At 47.6% G+C, this 22,316-nt stretch overlaps 1 protein-coding gene across 2 annotated transcripts in view; it reads right to left on the bottom strand.

Annotated features, from left to right (window-relative positions):
- Nucleotides 1-4,764, bottom strand: part of itgb2 (integrin, beta 2) — a 180,235-nt gene extending 175,471 nt beyond the window's left edge. For both annotated transcript variants that reach the window (XM_070876123.1, XM_070876125.1), the window contains exon 1: nucleotides 4,572-4,764. The gene's annotated coding sequence lies outside the window, so the exon portion shown is untranslated. The remainder of the gene's footprint in view (nucleotides 1-4,571) is intronic.
- Between the last annotated feature and the right edge of the window lie 17,552 nt (nucleotides 4,765-22,316).

Raw genomic sequence — 22,316 nt, 5'->3', positions numbered from 1 at the left:
AACATTGGCTGCCTCCATCTCTACTTCAGCCTATCCTAAACCCTCATCTGTGCTTTCTTCACCCCAGACTCAACTACTCATATGCTCTCTTAGCCAGTTTCCCATTCGTCATCCTTTACAAACTTAAGCTCATCCAAAACTCTGCTGCCCGTATCCAGTCTCACACCAACTAACGCTCACTAAATATACATAGATGATCTGGAAGAGGGGACAGAGTGTAGTGTAACAAAATTTGCAGATGACACAAAGATTAGTGGGAAAGCGGGTTGTGTAGAGGACACAGAGAGGCTGCAAAGAGATTTCGATAGGTTAAGCGAATGGGCTAAGGTTTGGCAGATGGAATACAATGTCGGAAAATGTGAGGTCATCCACCTTGAGAAAAAAAACAAAAAAAGGGAATACTATTTGAATGGGGAGAAATTACAACATGCTGTGGTGCAGAGGGACCTGGGGGTCCTTGTGCATGAATCCCAAAAAGTTAGTTTGCAGGTGCAGCAGGTAATCAGGAAGGTGAATGGAATGTTGGCCTTCATTGCGAGAGGGATGGAGTACAAAAGCAGGGAGGTCCTTCTGCAACTGTATAGGGTATTGGTGAGGCCGCACCTGGAGTACTGCGTGCAGTTTTGGTCACCTTACTTAAGGAAGGATATACTGGCTTTGGAGGGGGTACAGAAACGATTCACTAGGTGGATTCCGGAGATGAGGGGTTACCTTATGAAGATAGATTGAGTAGACTGGGTCTTTACTCGTTGGAGTTCAGAAGGATGAGGGGTGATCTTATAGAAACATTTAAAATCATGAAAGGGATAGACAAGATAGAGGCAGAGAGGTTGTTTCCACTGGTCGGGGAGACTAGAACTAGGGGGCACAGCCTCAAAATACGGGGGAACCAATTTAAAACCGAGTTGAGAAGGAATTTCTTCTCCCAGAGGGTTGTGAATCTGTGGAATTCTCTGCCCAAGGAAGCAGTTGAGGTTAGCTCATTGAATGTATTCAAGTCACAGATAGATAGATTTTTAACTAATAAGGGAATTAAGGGTTATGGGGAGCGGGCGGGTAAGTGGAGCTGAGTCCACGGCCAGGTCAGCCATGATCTTGTTGAATGCCGGAGCAGGCTCGAGGGGCTAGATGTCCTACTCCTGTTCCTAATTCTTATGTTATGTTCTTATGTTCACTATTCACACCCATTCTTACTGACCTACTCGCCCAACACCTCAAAAGAACAATTCTCACCCTTGTGTATAAATACTACCATGGTATCACCCCTCCCTATTTCATTAACCTCTTCTAGCCCAACAAACCTCCTCCCTAATGAACTCTGTGTTCCTCTGACTCCAGCCTTGTTGATCTCTCCCCAAACTACACCCTTGCATTGACAATCTTATCTTCAGCCACATAGCTACCGCTCCCGGTAATTCCCTCCCCACACCCTTCTGACTCTACACCTCCCTTTCCTTTAAGACTCTCCATAAAACCTACCTCTTTCACCAAGCTTTCGGTCACCCCAACTAATCTGTTCTTCTTTGGCTCAATGTCCATTTTCTTTATGCCTTTGTGAGGTTTTTATGTGTTAAAGCCATCATATACATGCAAGTTGCTGTTGATTACGGTTAAGAGATAACACTGATTAGGGCACCATGGAGTTCTGTGCTTGAACCGATCAGGGATCATGTAGTTGTACCAAAAATTCACAATGATTGAAACTTGTGTGCCACGACAGACCCCCAGAAGTACGAGCCAATGTGTTTCGAACAGATAGAATCATAGAATCGTTGCAGGATAGTAGGAGATCATTCATCCCATCGCGCCCATGCCGGTTCTCTGCAAGAGCACATCAGCTCGTCCTACTCCCTCGCCCTTTCTCCATAGCCCTGCAATTTTTTTTCCTTTGGGTACTTATCTAATTCCCTTTTGAAAGTCATGATTGAATCTGCCTCCACCACCCTTTCAGTGCATTCCAGATCCTAATCATTTGCTGAGCAAAAAAGTTTTTCCTCATGTCGTCTTTGGATCTTCTGACAATCACCTCAAATCTGTGTCCTCTGATTCTCGACCCCTCCGCCAATGGGAACAGTTTCTCTCTTTCTACTCTGTCCACACACCTCATGATTTTGAGCACCTCTATCAAATACACCGTAGATTTTGTTTTGTTTTGAAATAACTTCAATTTCAAAATATTTAAAATGCAAAATATGCAGTCTAACTTCAGCTACACCTGCAGGTTGCATTTTATATCAGGTGAACTCAGTCTTGTACTACTTAAAAATTAAATCTTCAGAAGCGTCCCCAGGTCATCCAATGAATGTTCTTCTTAAAATTCATAGTAATGTTCTTAAAACATTAGGAGACAGATGGCTCTTAACAAAAACAATTTATATTTGAGCACCGAGTCTCGTCGCTGAGAGCATACAAAAAACAAGCGCAGGCAGCGGAAGGAGTGTGCGGCAAACCAGACTCCCCACCCACCCGTTCCTTCAACGACTGTCTGTCCCACCTGTGACAGAGACTGTAATTCCCGTATTGGACTGTTCAGTCACCTAAGAACTCACTGTTAAAGTGGAAGCAAGTCTTCCTCGATTTCGAGGGACTGAAGATATTTATATGGCACCTTTAATATTGTAAAACGTCCCAAGGAGCTTCACAGGTGCGTAATCAAACAAAATTTGACAGCAAGACACATAATGATATATTGGGACCAAAAGCATGATCAAACAGATAGGTTTTAAGGAGCATATGAAAAAAGAAAGAAGCGGAGAAGCTTAGGGACAGAATTCCAGGGCTTAGGGCCGAGGCACAACTGCCAATGGTGGAGCAATGAAAATCGGAGATACACAAGTGGCCAGATTTGGAGGAGAGCAGAGATCTTGGAGGATTGGAGGGCTGTAGGAGGTTACAGAGATAGGAAGAGGCAAGGCCAGGTAGGAATTTTAACACAAGGATGAGAATTTTAAAATCAATGCATTGCCGGACTGGGAGCCAATGTTAGAAATCAGGGATGCCTAAAGATGTATAAAATTGTTACGAATGTATAAAACTGATATGAATGCTGTGTTTGAATCATTGCTTTGGACTGGAGATGAGGTGTCTGCTTAGAATGACAGAGAAATGCTAATTACCTGTGGTTTTCAAATAAAAGCTTCAGTTTGTTTATGTATCTTAAGACAATTTGTATGGAAAGGCTTAGAATTGAAGGATGTTTGTAGCAATTCGTGCATTTTGATATGTCGTAAAGACTGATTAAGGTGGCAAAGCTCTGGTTTCGGCCCCATAGTTCAAAGGATAAAGAACTAGGCTTTGTATTGAGGGAATAGGGACAAGATAGATTAAATATTTTCCACAGGAAGAAACCCTGGGTTAGTATAAACAGAGAGATATCAAAGGAATGTTACAGAAAAGTGACTTCGATAAGGTATAAATAATGACACATGGGAGCCAATTGTTATGATATTATGATGATGGCCAGAATCGTATGACATGTTTAAGGTGGGTTCTTGAAACAAGGATCGAGACAAAGAACTAAAAGTCTTTAATGGATATTAAGTTTTTCGGGAAACCTCTATAGGTCTATATTCAAGTTCAGGCCCACCCCTAAAAATAGGTTAAAAGTGAACTCCTGGAAGCTTGTAGTCACAGATGGTGTGAGGGAAGAGCAGAATCAAAGTTGAACTGGTCGAACACTTTGAGTGATACCATGCTTTACCGAAGGAAATTCTAGACGAGAGAAAGAGACTGCAAAAAAAGAGAACTACTCATGTGCGCCAGCCATTTGTCCAATCGGGATGGGTATTAACTATCTGTTACAGTTGTATGTTTTTGCTCTATAACTAATGTGTTATATTCCATCTTAAAATCTAATTAAACACAATATATCCACCAGATGGGTTTAGTCAATCCTGACTATACCAGAAATTGGCTTAAAATGCCATATTTCTAACACAATGTAGGTCAGCGAGCACATGGGTGATGGGTGAACGTTACTTGGTGCAAGTTAGGTTATGGGCAGCAGATTTTGCTATCCCGAGCGGAGAGCTCAATGGGGCAGTGTAACTCAGTAGCACGGCCCTCAAAACTGTGCCACTGTAAAACCCATAGATACCGTAACTGCACCTAATTTCCGCACAGACACAATTCAACACAAATTGGACTTGCCATAGAGAAGATCAGGCTGTCAAAATCAGGCAAATGCTAGGAGTGAGATTTATGATCAGAGTGAGGCAGATTGCAAACTCATTCAAAGGAAACTGTTTATTTTTAAGATGCAGCAAAATAGGTCACATTTTTACACCAAAATTAGTTGTCTAGTACGAAATGATTCAGACCTGACGTACACACACAGTTAATACAGACTGCACCGGACATTGGGTTTGAGCAAAGGCAGGGGTTCACAGGAGATGGAAGGTAGCAATAAAGATTAGGAGCTGACGCCCCATTGGGGAAGTTAGACAGCTCGCACCCAGACGAGCTAAGGCCGAGATGGGCTGAGACAAACGATATCCACGAGGGTTAGTACGAACATTTGGAGACACAAGGGGTTCATTTCCATTCACTGCAATAAAGATTTGGTTACTTACTGAACTGGAGCCCTTCAGCCTATTGCTGCACCTACTTGGCGTTCGCAGCAATCTACTATTTTGCTTTCACTTTCCTCAATTTATTGGAGAGGAAGTGAATAATGCAGAACACTCGCGGAAGTGCAAATGAGCGGTTGTGACTCCAAACGGAGCGGAACCCATCCTCGACAGGAGACCAAGCACAAGTGGCAGATTAGAGCGATTTTTTTTGGTTTGGTATTCAATCAATAAGAGAATCAGAGAGATCTGTTGTTTCTATATATCCGGAATAGCTCTTTTCTTTCACAGGGCTTTTTTTTAACAGTGTATTTCTTAATATTTTTTACATCTCTGACATGGCACTATCTAGATGGAGAACACGTGTCAGCACCACCGTCAATACCAACCCAAAGCCAGCAGCAACACCACAAACCATACCTGTCATGTATTTAACCAGCATTGCAACCCATGTATAAACTGACCTAAGTTGTACACCGTGAGAACACTGACCACTAGGTGGGAGACACTCCTAACCTGGACCTTCAGGTATAAAAGGGGAAGCTCCACCCACCTTCATCACTTGAGTGCTAAGGAATAAAGAACAGGTCACAGACTGACCTTCTCTCAAGCATGGGCCTCTTGTGCATTTATACTGTGTAGTAAGGACATATCAATGGCGACAAGAAACTGGGATTTAAACCACGCGAGCATGGCCAGTAGCAGAACAGACGAGAGGTACTGTGTTAAGGAATGGTTGGGACAGAGATTCAACATTGTTAAAGCAGCACACAGTTCTCCAGGTAGACAAGGGCAGTCAGGCATGCCCCAACATGTAGTCGAACCCAGAGGGGGAGTTCGACAGAGACAATGGCAAGCTGTACAGCGATTAACGCCATTGCAAGGGACAATGCGGCCAGTAATGGGGCCATGAACACCTGTTAATGGTGCACTCAAGGACAATAACAGGGGCAGTCAGGGACGATCGACTGGCAAGGGACCTTTTGTTTCAAACCGCAACTCATGCTGGAGGCGTGGAGGCACACATTCAGCCGGAGTTTGCAGAGATGAGCAAAATACCTGCAGAAATTGCAGAAATGGACACTGGGGGAAATCGTTGGAAGCTAAAGTTCAGCGAGTTCATGTGGAGCACGTATACAGTTCATAGACCAGGACGCCACCGATAATGATGAAAGTGCTCCTCAATGGCATCCCAGTATCAATGGAGTTAGACACGGGTGCCAGCCAATCCCTGATGGGTATCAAACAGTTCGAAAAGTTGTGGGCATCCAAGGCCAGGAGGCCAAAATTATCGCCGATTGACGCACAGCTACGGACTTACACAAAGCAGATCATTCCGGTGCTAGGCAGCGCCACGGTAGTCGTGACCCACAAAGATTCGGAGAACAGGTTGCCACTCTGGATTGTCCCAGGGGACGGTCCCGCACTATTGGGGAGGAGTTGGCTTGCTGTCATGAACTGGAAATGGGGCGATGTCAATTCAATTTCCTCTGTGGAGTGAGTATCATGCTCACAGGTCCTGCACAAATTTGACTCATTATTTCAACCCGGCATTGGCACTTTCATGGGGGCCAAGATAGTGATTCACATAAACCCGGACGCCAGACCAGTACACCACAAGGCCAGAGCGGTGCCATACGTGATGCGGGAAAAGATAGAAGGCGAATTGGACCGCCTGTTGAGGGAAGGCATCATCTCGCCAGTCGAATTCAGTGACTGGGCGAGCCCGATTGTGCCGGTCTCAAGGCGGATAGGTCGGTCAGGATATGTGGCGATTACAAGGCCACCATCAATCGGGTGTCACTCCAAGACCAGTACCCGCTACCGAGAGCGGAGGACCTCTTTGCGACGCTATCCGGTGGCAAACTTTTTTCAAAATTGGACCTGACCTCAGCTTACATGACCCAGGAGCTGGCGAGTGAGTCGAAGAAGCTGACCACCATCACGACACACAAGGGGTTGTTTGAGTACAACAGATGTCCGTTTGGGATTCGCTCGGCCCCCGCGATCTTCCAACGAAATATGGAAAGCCTCCTCAAGTCGATTCCAGGGACGGTGGTTTTTCAGGACGACATCCTCATCACGGATTACGATACTGAAGAACACCTCCACAACCTGAAGGAGGTGCTACGCAGACTGGACCGGGTAGGGCTGCGACTGAAAAAGGCGAAGTGCGTCTTCCTAGCTCCAGAGGTAGAATTCCTGGGGATGAGGTTAGCAGCAGACGGGATCAGCCCTACTGCATCCAAGACGGAAGTGATCCAGAGAGCACCCAGACCCCGTAACACGACGGAGCTGCGCTCGTTCCTGGGGCTCCTGAACTATTTTGGTAACTTCCCAAATTGAGCATGCTGCTAGAGCCGCTACACGTGCTCCTACGCAAAGGTCGCGAATGGGTCTGGGGGGACAGCCAGGAAAGGGCTTTTAATAGCATGCAATTTGTTATGTTCCAACAATCTGTTAACGCTATATGACCCATGTAAGAAACTTGTGTTAACATGCGATGCGTCGTCCTATGGGGTCGGGTGTATGCTGCAGCATGTCAATGCCAAGGGTCAGTTACAGCCGGTAGCTTATGCCTCCAGGTGTCTGTCCCAGGCAGAAAGGGGCTACGGGATGGTAGAAAAGGAGGCACTCGCATGTGTATATGCGGTAAAGAAAATGCATCAGTACCTGTTTGGCAGGAAATTTGAGCTGGAGACAGATCACAAACCCCTAACGTCCCTTTTGGTCTACAACAAGGCCATAAATGCAAACGCATCGGCCCGCATACAGAGGTGGGCACTCACGTTAGCTGCCTATTACTACACAATTCGGCACAGACCGGGCACCGAAAACTGCACCGATGCACTCAGCAGGCTCCCACTAGCCACCACTGAGGGGGCTACCGAGCATGGTGCTGAGATGGTCATGGCTGTTGAAGCTTTCGGAAGCGAAGGCTCACCCGTGACAGCCAGTCAGATTAAAGTCTGGACAAATAGAGATCCGCTATTGTCTCTAGTCAAGAAATGTGTCCTGAATGGGGCATGGGCAGCCACGTACAGGGCATGCCCTGAGAAATTTAAACCATTTCACAGGCTCAAGGATGAACTCTCGATTCAGGCCGATTGTCTACTGTGGGGAAACCGTGTAGTCATGCACCAGATGGGCAGAGAGGTGTTCATCAGAGAACTCCACAATGGGCACCCGGGCATTGTCACGATGAAGGCAATTGCCAGGTCACACATTTGGTGGCCAGGGAGAGACGCAGATCTGGAACTTTGTGTTCACAGGTGCAACACGTGTGCCCAGCTGGGCCATGCGCCCAGGGAAGCCCCCCTTAGCCCCTGGCCATGGCCCGCCAAGCCTTGGTCACGCATCCATGTGGACTACGCAGGTCCTTTCATGCCTACTCCAAATGGATCAAGTGTGACATTTTAAATTCAAGCACATCCTCTGCCACGGTAGAAAGTCTACGGGCAATGTTCGCCGCCCACGGTCTACCGGACATCTTGGTCAGCGACAATGGCCCGTGCTTCACAAGCACTGAATTCCAGGACTTCATGGCAGGCAATGGAATTAACCATGTTAGAACGGCACCGTTCAAGCCGGCCTCAAACGGCCAGGCAGAACGAGCAGTGCAAATCATCAAACAGGGGATGCTCAGAATCCAAGGGGGTTCCCTACAAAGCCGCTTATCACGCCTCCTGTTGGCCTATAGATCCCGACCACACTCGCTCACAGGGGTTCCACCCGCAGAGCTACTAATGAAAAGGACGCTCAAAACCCGATTATCCCTTATACACCCCACCATGAAAGAAATTGTCGAGAGCAGGCGCCAGTCACAATATGACTACCATGACAGAAATGCGAGGGCGCGATGTATTGATGTAAATTATCCTGTTTTTGTCCTCAACTACGCTGCAGGGCCCAAATGGCTCGCAGGCACTGTGGTTGCCAAAGAGGGAAATAGGATTCTGGTAGTTAAACTTACCAATGGACAAATCTGCCGCAAACATGTGGATCAAACAAAAAGGAGGTGCAGCGACCCCATAGAAGAAGCAGAGGAAGAACACGATATAGAGTTCACTCCACCACAGGTGACCGAACACCGGAACCAAAGGGAGGAGAGCCCAGTCACTGTGGGCAGTCCGGACAGGCCTGAGGCACTGCAAACAGCAGACACTCAGGCCAGCGCCCAACAACCGGAGCCCCAACTCAGGCGCTCTACAAGGGAGCGTAAACCACCAGAGAGACTCAACCTGTGATCCCAATAAGACTTTGGGGGGGGAGGTGATGTCATGTATTCAACCAGCATTGTAACCCATGTCTAAACTGACCTAAGTTGTACACCGTGAGAACACTGACCACTAGGTGGGAGATACTCCTAACCTGGACCTTCAGGTATAAAAGGGGAAGCTCCACCCACCTTCATCACTTGAGTGCTAAGGAATAAAGGACAGGTCACAGACTGTCCTTCTCTCAAGCATGGGCCTCGTGTGCATTTATACTGTGTGGTAAGGACGTATCAATACCGATCTTAATGCCAACACTCATACCTCTGCTGAAACCAACAGCCCTGGATTTTTTTTTACCGCAAACCTCAGCAAAGTGCTTTCTAATCGTAACTCTGTGCCACCTGGAGAAAAGTCATCAATACCATCAACAACTGCTGCTGTATACCAACCTTAATTTTGCAATCTCCACCCCAATCCCAGGAAGCCTTCCCAGATTAACAATGCTCTTCCTTGTAGTCTGTTTCCAGCTGTTGTGATGGTCAAAATTAACTTTCACAACAAGGTACTCCCCGGTGGAGAACGTAGAATGTTGTTTCACAAGATCACAATGTAAATAGAGATGAGGAGAGCCATTCCACTATCTTAGCTGATCCACATTTTAAAAAAACCTCCAGTCCCCATCATAGCAGCCAACTGCCTTTTGCACAGCAGCCACCACACGGGCTTGACTGAGCTAGGTCTTGGTCCAGTGGCAAGGATTAACCAAGACGACCGAGACCAGCTCTGCTGCACAGACCGAGTGCGCACACATATCGCAGTGTGGGCTGGCACCTGCTGCCCCTGGGCCCTCGCCTCTTCTGGGCCCCGAACTCACGCCTCTCCTGGGCCCCGATCACGTTGCTCTACAATCTCTCGCTGCTCCTTCACCCTGACCTCGCAGCGCCTCTGCTGCTTGCCGCCTCTCCTGCTGTACCTGCCCACGCTCCAATCAGTGACCTGGATTATGGTGACATCCAATCCAGTCGTCCTGCTCCAAGTTGTCGCCCTCCTGAAGCGGCTCGCACTGTACCTTGCAGTGGCATGCCTCCATGCTGCTCCTGGGCTGCCGGATCTCAGCTCCTATTATGGCCTCGATCTGCGTCTGTTGGCTTCTCGAAGGTCGGGGCCTCCACGCTGCTCCCGGGCCACCGCACCTCCGCTTCTTTTATGGCCCTGACCTGCAGCTGGTGGTCCCCTCCCAGTCACCACCAAGGTTAAAGAGGCCAAGTTTCTCCAGACTTTGATCAATCCTCTGACATTAGGGACCAGCCTTGCAGTTCCCTGCACCATCTCCATGGTTTGAATATCTTAATGAACATGGGGCTAGACTTTCCACTTTTGTGCAGATCGGCCAAAAATGGGTGGTATTTCCAGCGTGGGCGGTAAAAATGGGTTTTGAGATCGCCAGATATTGCCCATTTTGAAAACCCTAACTTTCCATTTTTGAAAATGAGCATTACCGCGAGCGATCTGAAATGGGCATAGCGATAAATTTTTTTCACCTTCTACCATAAAATGTCGCCGACCATAGCAACAGCATGGCAATGCTCGTTTCCTGCATTTCAGCAGGTCAGGGGGCATCATTACATGTGCATAAGAGGAGACAGAGAGAGAGAGGGACTGAACACGTATGTGGATGTGGTATGTGCTTCTTTGGCTGTTGTGGGAGGCACGAGGGAGATTCACCAGCAGCAAAAAGTCGACAAAGCACAAAGAAGGTAGTTGGCACCGAGTTTTTGTGGAAAAAATAATGGAAGGGATGGAGGAGGTGACCCAGCACACTGTGGAGACTGAGGACGCTGGCAAAAACAGTGAGCTGGGAGAGGAACAATTGGGAGTACGCAAAAGAGCAAGGAGGTTCTCGGACGAGGAAAATGCCTCCCTCAAGCAGGAGGTCGAGTCACGCTGGGGTCAATTGACCCAGGGAGGGCGAGGGAAGCCCACCCCAAAGGCCTACCAGAAGATTATGGGCCGAGATAGTCGACATGGTTTCGTCGGTGACCAACGAGGTGCGTGAGAACAACCAATGGCACAAGCAATGGAACGACCTTGTCGGATCCGCCAGAGTAAGTATTGCATTTATTTACGTGTACTTATATATTTATATAATTGGAATTGTAAGTGTAATGAGTGATTAAAATAAGATGTGATGTCTTTCACTTATACCAGGAAGGTTGTACTCAAAGCCTGCGGTCACGGTGTACGTCTTTAAGTAAAGAATGATAATTTTCATTAGAATCATGAGTATATCTGTCGGTTATGTATTGTATCAGTCTTTGTGACAGTACCTAGCAATGATAGTACACAATGATCTCATGCCATGTCGTGCTGTTGTTACCTTTTACAGAAGAAGCTTTCGAGGAATAGGGCCGAGCAGAGGCGAACGGGTGGGGGGCCACCAGTCATCATCCACCTGCTCGTCCTCCTCTTCCTCTCTCCTGAGGAGGACCGTCAGACCCTTCTGGCAATTCTTGTCTTCTCCTGATAGCCAAGTTGTGCAGCACTGAGCACACCACCACAAATTGAGCTACCTGTTCAGAGTGGTATTGGAACTCTCCTCCTGAGTGGTCCAGGCATCTAAAGCGCTGCTTAAGCACTCCAATGCTTTTCTCGACAATATTACGAGTGGCTCAGTGGCTCTTGTTGTATCGCTTCTCGGCTTTGGTGTGAGTGTCACGCAGGGGGTCATCAGCTGTATGGCGAGGCCATATCCTTTGTCACCAAGCATCTAGCATTGACCTTGTGGCTGACTGGTAAACATGTCAGATACAGCGCTTCACACAGGATGTGAGCCATGATTATTTGCTGGTGGTTGACAACGAGTTGCATATTCAGGGAGTGGAATCTCTTGCGATTCCTAAAAACTTCTGCATCCTGAAAAGGTGCCCGCATCGTGTTGTGCGTACAGTCTATTGCTCCCTGCACCTTGGGGAAGTTAGCAATTTGGTAGAATCCTAAAGCCCTTTCAGTCTGAGCCTCTCTGGTCATAGGGAAGCTGATAAAGTCCATTCTGCATGTGTAAAGGGCTTCAGTGACCTGTCGAATGCAGGATGCTGAGATATAGCGCAAATGTCGCCAGCTGAGGCCTAAAAGAAACCTGACGCGTAAAACAAAAGTGTCATGGGGACCTTGACCTCGACAGTCAGTGCGGTCCTGATGGTGCTGGTAGGCTGCAGATCTCCCCTGATGAGATGGCATATGTCATTGATAACTTCCTTGTGGTGTTATAGGACAAGTTGAGGTAAGACCACTTTTCCCTGTAAGTGCGGGGGGTGTAAGGTCTGGTCCTCCTCATCAGCCTGGCACATCTTAGATTGGGTACATAATGCTGTTGAATATATCTTCTGCCCTCTCTAGTCTGCAGCATTTGAGTACTCATCAAGACAGGCTGCGAAATGACAGACCCCATTCCAATAACTATCAGTATTACACCGATTGTTCACAAACAATAAATGTCTCCACTAAGACACCTAAAGTAAATTCCAATCATCCACAGTATGATAAGATGTTTTTTCAGATGTTCACATCACCTTAAAAGACCTCCAGAGTACATCCAAACTCCTCCGAAGTTGTGATATTGTCGGCGAGATGTGTGCGAAGTGCCAAAAGGAACACTGGGCGATTTTCTGGGCGTTAGTTTCGGCAAATGTGATCTTTATGACAAAAAAAAGTGGACGGGTGGTATTATTAAATCTCGGCGTTAATTACGTGCCAACAGTAACGCTGGCCGATATTCTGGGCATTGGTTTTGCCCATTCTGATCTTTCCGCCCCGAAAAAGTGGGCATATTATTGGTGGTATTATTTTTTATCGGCGTTCCGTACATGCCGAAAGTAATGCTCAGCGATACGCGACCGAGAAAAGGACCGCTCCTTGCCGACCTCCGGGCCTCCCGCTGCCGAGTGCATTACTCCCTTGCACCCCGCTGATTCCGGCTTCGGCTCCAAACTGCGTTTCCGACCTCTGCCCGCTCATCCGGGAAGTTTGATTGGTAAGTAGCTCTCTTTCTCTTTTATAATCAGATAAGTTTAATTAGAAGGATGGCAGAGCAGCTCAATTCTGTGGAGTGCATGTCCTGCGGCATGTGGGAAGTCCTGGATGCTTCGTGCAGCCTAGACCACTATATGTGCAGCAGGTATCTCCAGCTTCAATTACTCGAGCTCCATTGGAGTCACTACGGTGCATCCGCGAGACTAAAAGCTAAGTGCATAGCATGTTTGAGGAAGTGGTCACCCGCAGCTTAAAAGCATGTAGGCAGAGGGGAAGTGGGTGAACACCAGACGGAGGAAGAACGCTAGGCAGGTAGTGCAGGAATCTCCCCGTGAGTCCATCTCACTTTCCAACCGATATTCTCTTCTGAGCACCGGTGAGGACGATGGTGCCTCTGGGGAGTGCAGCCAGAGCCAAGTCCAAGGCACCATGGGTGGCTCAGCTGCACAGTGGGGAGGGACAAAGAATAAAAGAGCTGTAGTGATAGGGGATTCAATAGTTCGGGGAATAGAGAGGGTTTTCTGCAGCCGAAGAAGTGACTCCAGGATGGTATAGTGCCTCCATGGTGCCAGGGTCAAGGATGTCACAGAGCGGACGCAGGGCATCCTGGGGGGAAAGGGTGAACAGCTAGAGGTCGCGGTCCATATTGGGACTAATGACCGAGGTAGAAAGAGGGATGAGGTCCTGCAGGCAGAATTTAGGGAGCTAGGAGAAAAATTAAAGGGTTGGACCTCAAAGGTAGTAATCTCAAAATTACTCCCAGTGCCATTTGCTAATGAGTGCAAGAATAAAAGGATAAAGAGGATGAATGCGTGGCTGGAGAGTTGGTGCAGGAGGGAGGGCTTTAAATTCCTTATGTAGTAGAACCTCTTCTGGGGGAGATGGGACTTGTACAAACTGGACGGGTTGTACCTCAACAGCGCCGGGACCAATATCCTCGCAGGGAGTTTTGCTAGTGCTGTTGGGGAGAGTTTAAACGAGCTTGGCAGGGGGATGGGAACCTGAGGACAAATTCAATAGGGAAGGAAGTAAAGCTGAAATTGCAAAGCAAGAATGTAGAAAGTGAATTTGTATGACAGAGGAAACAAGGGTTAGTAAGTAGTAATCAAGGAGGTCTTCCTGTGCTAAATGGTATATACTTCAATGCAAGGAGTATAACGAATAAGGCGGATGAGCTGAGAGCACAGGTAGACACTTGGGAGTATGGCAGGAGCGGGAGGATCGAGAGGCCCATAAAAGGGGGCCGAGAGTCGGAGGAGCCACAGGAGCAGGAGCGGGAGGATCAAGAGGCCCATAAAAGGGGGCCGAGAGTCGGAGGAGCCAGGTGGTGCAGGGACAAAAAAAATGTTTTTAAATCAAAATCGAAGTGTGATGTTGTAAATGTGGATTCTTTTCCCTCAATCTGGTTCAGCAAAATTACTGAAACGAATACCGTTTGTGCTTTAAACAAAGCAAGCTTTTATTTAAAAAGCAAATCCCAATCGGGGACCTTATCAGACAGAAGGAATGCAACTCTAATAGAACACACTCACTTCCTACGGACAAAGTGACGTTACATTGTAAAGGGACGACGGTTATAGATTTTCGGCAAAAGATAACAAGATAGGGCTAGAGTGACATCCTAGTTCAACCTATCTCTTTTGATCCCTCTTTCCCTTTGTCCACTCATAAGCCGACCGAAGTATGGTCTGATTTTAAACAAAGACCTTCTGTTAATGTTTCAGGTTAATAACATGATTTAATAAGACCTTGAGGTTTTTCTGCAAGCTGTGGGTTTTGTTTCAATATGTGTTAGTGTTGTAACATTTCGCAGTCTGAGATGTCATGGCTATTCCTCCATGAATTCTTTATTAGCTTATACTGTCCCTATACAATTCCCACGTTCTCAACTTCAATGTCTCTATCATCTTTAAACATTCACATTCCCCCCTTTTATCATTCCATGATAACCCTGGTGACTATTCCAGGAGTATCGCATTCAGCCGTTCGCACTCTCTTTCCTGATCCATATTGTTGTTAGTGTCGAGTAGTTCTTTAGTTCGTTGGATCATAACTCGGGAGCCCTTGACCACAAGAGGGTTTGCTAACCTTGCCATCATTACTTTGCAACAAAGGTTAAGGCAACCAACAATTAGATAGGATCTCCAAACCAGCTAGATCCTTCTGCTGGCATGGATAACTTCTTCACCTCCCTTCTTATGTGATCAGCGACATTGGTTATGTTTTCTGAACTATCAGGAATGTAAGTGCAACATTCAGATCCTATCAGGGCACACGTTCCCTCTTTCTCAGCTAACAGGTAATTGAGGGCCATTTGGTTTTGTAATGCTACGGTCCTTATTGCTACCATTTCAGCTGTGATGCCCTCCAGAGCTTCAGCAGTATTGTTAGCTATCTGTTCCAATATCGTCTCTAGGTTCTGTACTTCATTCATGAGATGTCCTATCCTGATTGGGAACATCATGACCCCAAAGAACTTGTCGACGGGGGTGATGGCTCGCTTGTATCGGCTGGAGGCATGTGCTTCCGCCAGGGTACGTACTTGCCGCACAAATGGCACCACATATCCCAGATAACAGGACCCTGTCCATCTTCCGGGTCCCAGGACTGGGCCCACAAACCTCCACCTGTTTTATTCGGAAGGTGAGAGAGGATGGTGACTCGTGCACCTGTGGTGATGTTGAGACTGTTTGGGCATTTGCTGTAACCTATGATATGTCCCTTGTTACTGGTGTCATTTCGGGTTAGACATATGTCCCCGGTTGGCCTCCCAATCCCTGAGGTATTGGTCAGGGCTAAGAATGGGGGTTCCTTTCCACGGTCGTAGGTTGGTTGGTACCATCCCTGGAACGTCTGACTAATTGTATTGGCCCCCCTCTCGTGATAGTTTGGCTCTGAATCCATCTGACAGTCTCAGTTAGGGTTAGTGGAACGGGGCGCAAAGGAATTCCCCCTTTGGAATGTATAGGGATATGTGAACACACCCAACATCTAGAAAAGTTCCCATTTTGCGCATAAACATAAGACATGTACAAAAAGGTGTTTACATGGAGCTCTCGTCTCTGTCTCCCCTCCCATGCACCAAAACTGTCATATATCAACACTATTATACAGACTGTGGCATACAGACACAGTTTCATCTTATGGCTCAGGATTCAGATAAATAGTCCAATTATTTTGCTGATTAAAAGAGTTCAGTTTTCCCATCTCTCTTCTCAGGTCACCGTCGGTGTAGCTGGCTGTCTATCACTACGGGTAAAAGTTCAAACTGGTCCACGTTCCAATTAGGATGCCAACGGCCTTGTTCAGCTATGGAGAAGAGGACGTCTGGAACAGAAACAGGAGTTAGAATAACCAGTAAAATAGGTTTGTTAGAGGGTGGTGAGCTTGCAGTGGTGCAGGTGAACACAGGCACTTTTTCCCTCAACCTTGGCTGCAGTGGGGGTAGTGAGTAACACCTGAAAAGGCCCCTCCCATTGTGGCTCTAATCTCTTCCGAATCCATACTTCCCTGGTGCCACGATGGACAATTCGGGTAAAACTGGGAGGTCGAGGTGAGCATCTTGAACCTGGTTGTGAGCTAGTCGCAGAGCCTGAGTCAGAGAAAGAACATAGGTGGTCATCAGTCGAGCTGAGATACCATATCTAGGAACAATTTCCCTCAACAGTTTGAGCCTTATTGTCCAGGGTACGGTAGGCTTCAATCCATCTGCTAAACACATCTACTATTACTAACACATATTTGTAACACTGAACTTTTTGCAACTCAATGTAGTCCAACTGAAATGTCTCAAAGGGACCTTCGGGTAGGGGCGTTTTACCCCAATCACAGGGGACTCCCTTCCCTGGATTATGTTGCTGGCAAACCAAGCAACGACTACTGATGTTCTGGGCGAGCGCCTGGAGTCTAGGGTGCCACCAAGTAGCCAAAAGTGTATCACTCGTGGTCCTTGCTCCACAATGAGTAGCAAAATGCATCCATTCAATAACCCATAGAGCCAACTCGTCAGACATGCAAGTCTGTTCCGCGGGAGTGGTCCAGAGTTTAGAAACATTGTCATAAGTACATCCATAATATTTCCACAACAGTTTATCTTTTTCAGGAGCGTCCTCCTGTGCTTTTATAACATCTTGGATGGTTGGCATTGGTTTTTCCGAGGCTAACTTATCCATCGCAGGATTTTTAGTCTGACTCATCATTTTGGGCACTACCATCTGTTGGTCACGAGAGGCCTGTTTAGCCTCTTTGTCAGCACAGTGGTTCCCTATATCAACCGGGGATTTTCCGGTGGTGTGGGCGGTACATTTAACAACGGCAATGTGCTTGGGGAGCATGAGGGCTTGCAACAAATCAGATACTAGTTGCTTATGGGATATCTCATTCCCCTGTGAGGTTAGGAATCCCCCATTTTTCCATAATTGTCCGCAATCATGGGCCACCCCAAAGGCATACCTAGAGTCGGTATAGATATTGATTTTGAGATCTTTGGCCAAGATACAGGCTCGGGTGAGGGCGAATAGTTCAGCTTGTTGGGCGGAATAGGCGGTTTCAAAAGCGGCAGATTCCAAGACCTGATTCTCTTGGTTTACTATGGCGTATCCTGAGATTCGTGTACCTTCTGGATTAATAGAAGAACTTCCGTCAACATACATAATACAGTCTGGATCTTCCATTGATACATCAACTAAATTGGTAAATCAGCGGCAGTTGGTGAGAGGGGAGCGACCTATAAAAGGCCCAGTGGGAGATCGAGAGCCAGCGGCAGTTGGTGAGAGGGGAGCGACCTATAAAAGGCCCAGCGGGAGATCGAGAGCCAGCGGCAGTTGGTGAGAGGGGAGCGACCTATAAAAGGCCCAGCGGGAGATCGAGAGCCAGCGGCAGTTGGTGAGAGGGGAGCGACCTATAAAAGGCCCAGCTGAAGATCGAGAGCCAGCGGCAGTTGGTGAGAGGGGAGCGACCTATAAAAGGCCCAGCGGGAGATCGAGAGCCAGCGGCAGTTGGTGAGAGGGGAGTGACCTATAAAAGGCCCAGCGGAAGATCGAGAGCCAGCAGCAGTTGGTGAGAGGGGAGCGACCTATAAAAGGCCCAGCGGAAGATCGAGAGCCAGCGGCAGTTGGTGAGAGGGGAGCGACCTATATAAGGCCCAGCGGGAGATCGAGAGCCAGCGGCAGTTGGTGAGAGGGGAGCGACCTATAAAAGGCCCAGCGGGAGATCGAGAGCCAGCAGCAGTTGGTGAGAGGGGAGCGACCTATAAAAGGCCCAGCGGAAGATCGAGAGCCAGCGGCAGTTGGTGAGAGGGGAGCGACCTATAAAAGGCCCAGCGGGAGATCGAGAGCCAGCAGCAGTTGGTGAGAGGGGAGCAGCCTATAAAAGGCCCAGCGGGAGATCGAGAGCCAGCGGCAGTTGGTGAGAGGGGAGCAGCCTATAAAAGGCCCAGCGGGAGATCGAGAGCCAGCGGCAGTTGGTGAGAGGGGAGCAGCCTATAAAAGGCGTACTGGTGCAGCTACAGTGGGAGAGAAAGCAAAATAGAAGTAGAAGGGAATCAAAAAGTGACGTCACAGCCAATGGGGTAAGTGATTGGCTGGTGATTGGTGAGTAGCTTTTCTTTTTATTTTTTATATCAGTAAATGAACTTTAGCATTGTTACTACCAATTTAAGGGTATCTAAGGGTTAAGACATGGCAGGAGAGCTCGCTCACGTGATATGCTCGTCCTGTACCATGTGGGAACTCGGGGACACTTCCGGTGTCCCTGGGCGCTACGTGTGTGGGAAGTGTATCCGCCTCGAGCTCTTGATGGTCCGCGTTGCGGAATTGGAGCTGAGGGTGGATTCACTCTGGAGCATCCACGATGCTGAGAATGACGTGAGTATCACGTGTAGTGAGTTGGTCTTACCGCAGGAGAAGGGTCCACAGCCAGATAGGGAATGGAAGACCAGCAGGAAGAGTAGTGCAAGAAAGATAGTGCAGGGGTCCCCTGTGGTCATCCCCCTGCAAAACAGATACACTGCTTTGAGTACTGTTGGGGGGGATGACTCATCAGGGGAGGGCAGCAGCAGCCAAGTTCATGGCACTGTGGCTGGCTCTGCTGCACAGAAGGGCAGGAAAAAGATTGGGAGCGCGATAGTGATAGGGGATTCGATGGTGAGGGGAATAGATAGGCGTTTCTGCGGCCGCAACCGAGACTCCAGGATGGTATGTTGCCTCCCTGGTGCAAGGGTCAAGGATGTCTCGGAGCAGGTGCAGGACATTCTGAAATGGGAGGGGGAACAGCCAGTTGTCGTGGTGCACATTGGTACCAACGACATAGGTAAAAAAAGGGATGAGGTCCTACGAAAAGAATTTAAGGAGCTAGGAGCTAAATTAAAAAGTAGGACCTCAAAAGTAGTAATCTCGGGATTGCTACCAGTGCCACGTGCTAGTCAGAGTAGGAATCGCAGGATAGCGCAGATGAATACGTGGCTTGAGCAGTGGTGCAGCAGGGAGGGATTCAAATTCCTGGGGCATTGGAACCGGTTCTGGGGGAGGTGGGACCAGTACAAACCGGACGGTCTGCACCTGGCCAGGACCGGAACCAATGTCCTAGGGGGAGTGTTTGCTAGTGCTGTTGGGGAGGAGTTAAACTAATATTGCAGGGGGATGGGAACCTATGCAGGGAGACAGAGGGAGACAAAAATGAGGCAAAAGCAAAAGACAGAAATGAGATGAGGAAAAGTGGAGGGCAGAGAAACCCAAGGCAAAGAACAAAAAGGGCCACTGTACAGCAAAATTCTAAAAGGACAAAGGGTGTTAAAAAAGCAAGCCTGAAGGCTTTGTGTCTTAATGCAAGGAATATCCGCAATAAGGTGGATGAATTAAGTGTGCAAATAGATGTTAACAAATATGATGTGATTGGGATTATGGAGACGTGGCTCCAGGATGATCAGGGCTGGGAACTCAATATCCAGGGGTATTCAACATTCAGGAAGGATAGAATAAAAGGAAAAGGAGGTGGGGTAGCATTGCTGGTTAAAGAGGAGATTAATGCAATAGTTAGGAAAGACATTAGCTTGGATGATGTGGAATCTATATGGGTAGAGCTGCAGAACACTGAAGAGCAAAAAACGTTAGTGGGAGTTGTGTACAGACCTCCAAACAGTAGTAGTGATGTTGGGGAGGGCATCAAACAGGAAATTAGGACTGCATGCAATAAAGGTGCAGCAGTTATAATGGGTGACTTTAATATGCACATAGATTGGGCTCGCCAAACTGGAAGCAATACGGTGGAGGAGGATTTCCTGAAGTGCATAAGGGATGGTTTTCTAGAACCAACTAGGGGGGAGGCCATCTTAGACTGGGTGTTGTGTAATGAGAGAGGATTAATTAACAATCTCATTGTGCGAGGCCCCTTGGGGAAGAGTGACCACAATATGGTGGAATTCTGCATTAGGATGGAGAATGAAACAGTTAATTCAGAGACCATGGTCCAGAACTTAAAGAAGGGTAACTTTGAAGGTATGAGGCGTGAATTGGCGAAGATAGATTGGCGAATGATACTTAAGGGGTTGACTGTGGATGGGCAATGGCAGACATTTAGAGACCGCATGGATGAATTACAACAATTGTACATTCCTGTCTGGCGTAAAAATAAAAAAGGGAAGGTGGCTCAACCGTGGCTATCAAGGGAAATCAGGGATAGTATTAAAGCCAAGGAAGTGGCATACAAATTGGCCAGAAATAGCAGCGAACCTGGGGACTGGGAGAAATTTAGAACTCAGCAGAGGAGGACAAAGGGTTTGATTAGGGCAGGGAAAATGGAGTACGAGAAGAAGCTTGCAGGGAACATTAAGACGGATTGCAAAAGTTTCTATAGGTATGTAAAGAGAAAAAGGTTAGTAAAGACAAACGTAGGTCCCCTGCAGTCAGAATCAGGGGAAGTCATAATGGGGAACAAAGAAATGGCAGACCAATTGAACAAGTACTTTGGTTCAGTATTCACTAAGGAGGACACAAACAACCTTCCGGATATAAAAGGGGTCAGAGGGTCTAGTAAGGAGGAGGAACTGAGGGAAATCTTTATTAGTCGGGAAATTGTGTTGGGGAAATTGATGGGATTGAAGGCCGATAAATCCCCAGGGCCTGATGGACTGCATCCCAGAGTACTTAAGGAGGTGGCCTTGGAAATAGCGGATGCATTGACTGTCATTTTCCAACATTCCATTGACTCTGGATCAGTTCCTATCGAGTGGAGGGTAGCCAATGTAACCCCACTTTTTAAAAAAGGAGGGAGAGAGAAAGCAGGGAATTATAGACCGGTCAGCCTGACCTCAGTAGTGGGTAAAATGATGGAATCAATTATTAAGGATGTCATAGCAGCGCATTTGGAAAATGGTGACATGATAGGTTCAAGTCAGCATGGATTTGTGAAAGGGAGATCATGCTTGACAAATCTTCTGGAATTTTTTGAGGATGTTTCCACTAAAGTGGACAAAGGAGAACCAGTTGATGTGGTATATTTGGACTTTCAGAAGGCTTTCGACAAGGTCCCACACAGGAGATTAATGTGCAAAGTTAAAGCACATGGGATTGGGGGTAGTGTGCTGATGTGGATTGAGAACTGGTTGTCAGACAGGAAGCAAAGAGTAGGAGTAAATGGGTACTTTTCAGAATGGCAGGCAGTGACTAGTGGGGTACCGCAAGGTTCTGTGCTGGGGCCCCAGCTGTTTACATTGTACATTAATGATTTAGGCGAGGGGATTAAATGTAGTATCTCCAAATTTGCGGATGACACTAAGTTGGGTGGCAGTGTGAGCTGCGAGGAGGATGCTATGAGGCTGCAGAGTGACTTGGATAGGTTAGGTGAGTGGGCAAATGCGTGGCAGATGAAGTATAATGTGGATAAATGTGAGGTTATCCACTTTGGTGGTAAAAACAGAGAGACAGACTATTATCTGAATGGTGACAGATTAGGAAGGGGGAAGGTGCAGCGAGACCTGGGTGTCATGGTACATCAGTCATTGAAGGTTGGCATGCAGGTACAGCAGGCGGTTAAGAAAGCAAATGGCATGTTGGCCTTCATAGCGAGGGGATTTGAGTACAGGGGCAGGGAGGTGTTGCTACAGTTGTATAGGGCCTTGGTGAGGCCACACCTGGAGTATTGTGTACAGTTTTGGTCTCCTAACTTGAGGAAGGACGTTCTTGCTATTGAGGGAGTGCAGCGAAGATTCACCAGACTGATTCCCGGGATGGTGGGACTGACCTATCAAGAAAGACTGGATCAACTGGGCTTGTATTCACTGGAGTTCAGAAGAGTGAGAGGGGACCTCATAGAAACGTTTAAAATTCTGACAGGTTTGGACAGGTTGGATGCAGGAAGAATGTTCCCAATGTTGGGGAAGTTCAGAACCAGGGGTCACAGTCTAAGGATAAGGGGTAAGCCATTTAGGACCGAGATGAGGAGAAACTTCTTCACCCAGAGCGTGGTGAACCTGTGGAATTCTCTACCACAGAAAGTAGTTGAGGCC

The sequence above is a fragment of the Pristiophorus japonicus genome, chromosome 3, assembly GCF_044704955.1.
Source record: "Pristiophorus japonicus isolate sPriJap1 chromosome 3, sPriJap1.hap1, whole genome shotgun sequence".
Taxonomy (NCBI): domain Eukaryota; kingdom Metazoa; phylum Chordata; class Chondrichthyes; family Pristiophoridae; genus Pristiophorus; species Pristiophorus japonicus.
The sequence above is the reverse complement of the archived record's forward strand: the minus strand, read 5'-3'. Positions and strand labels throughout refer to the sequence as shown.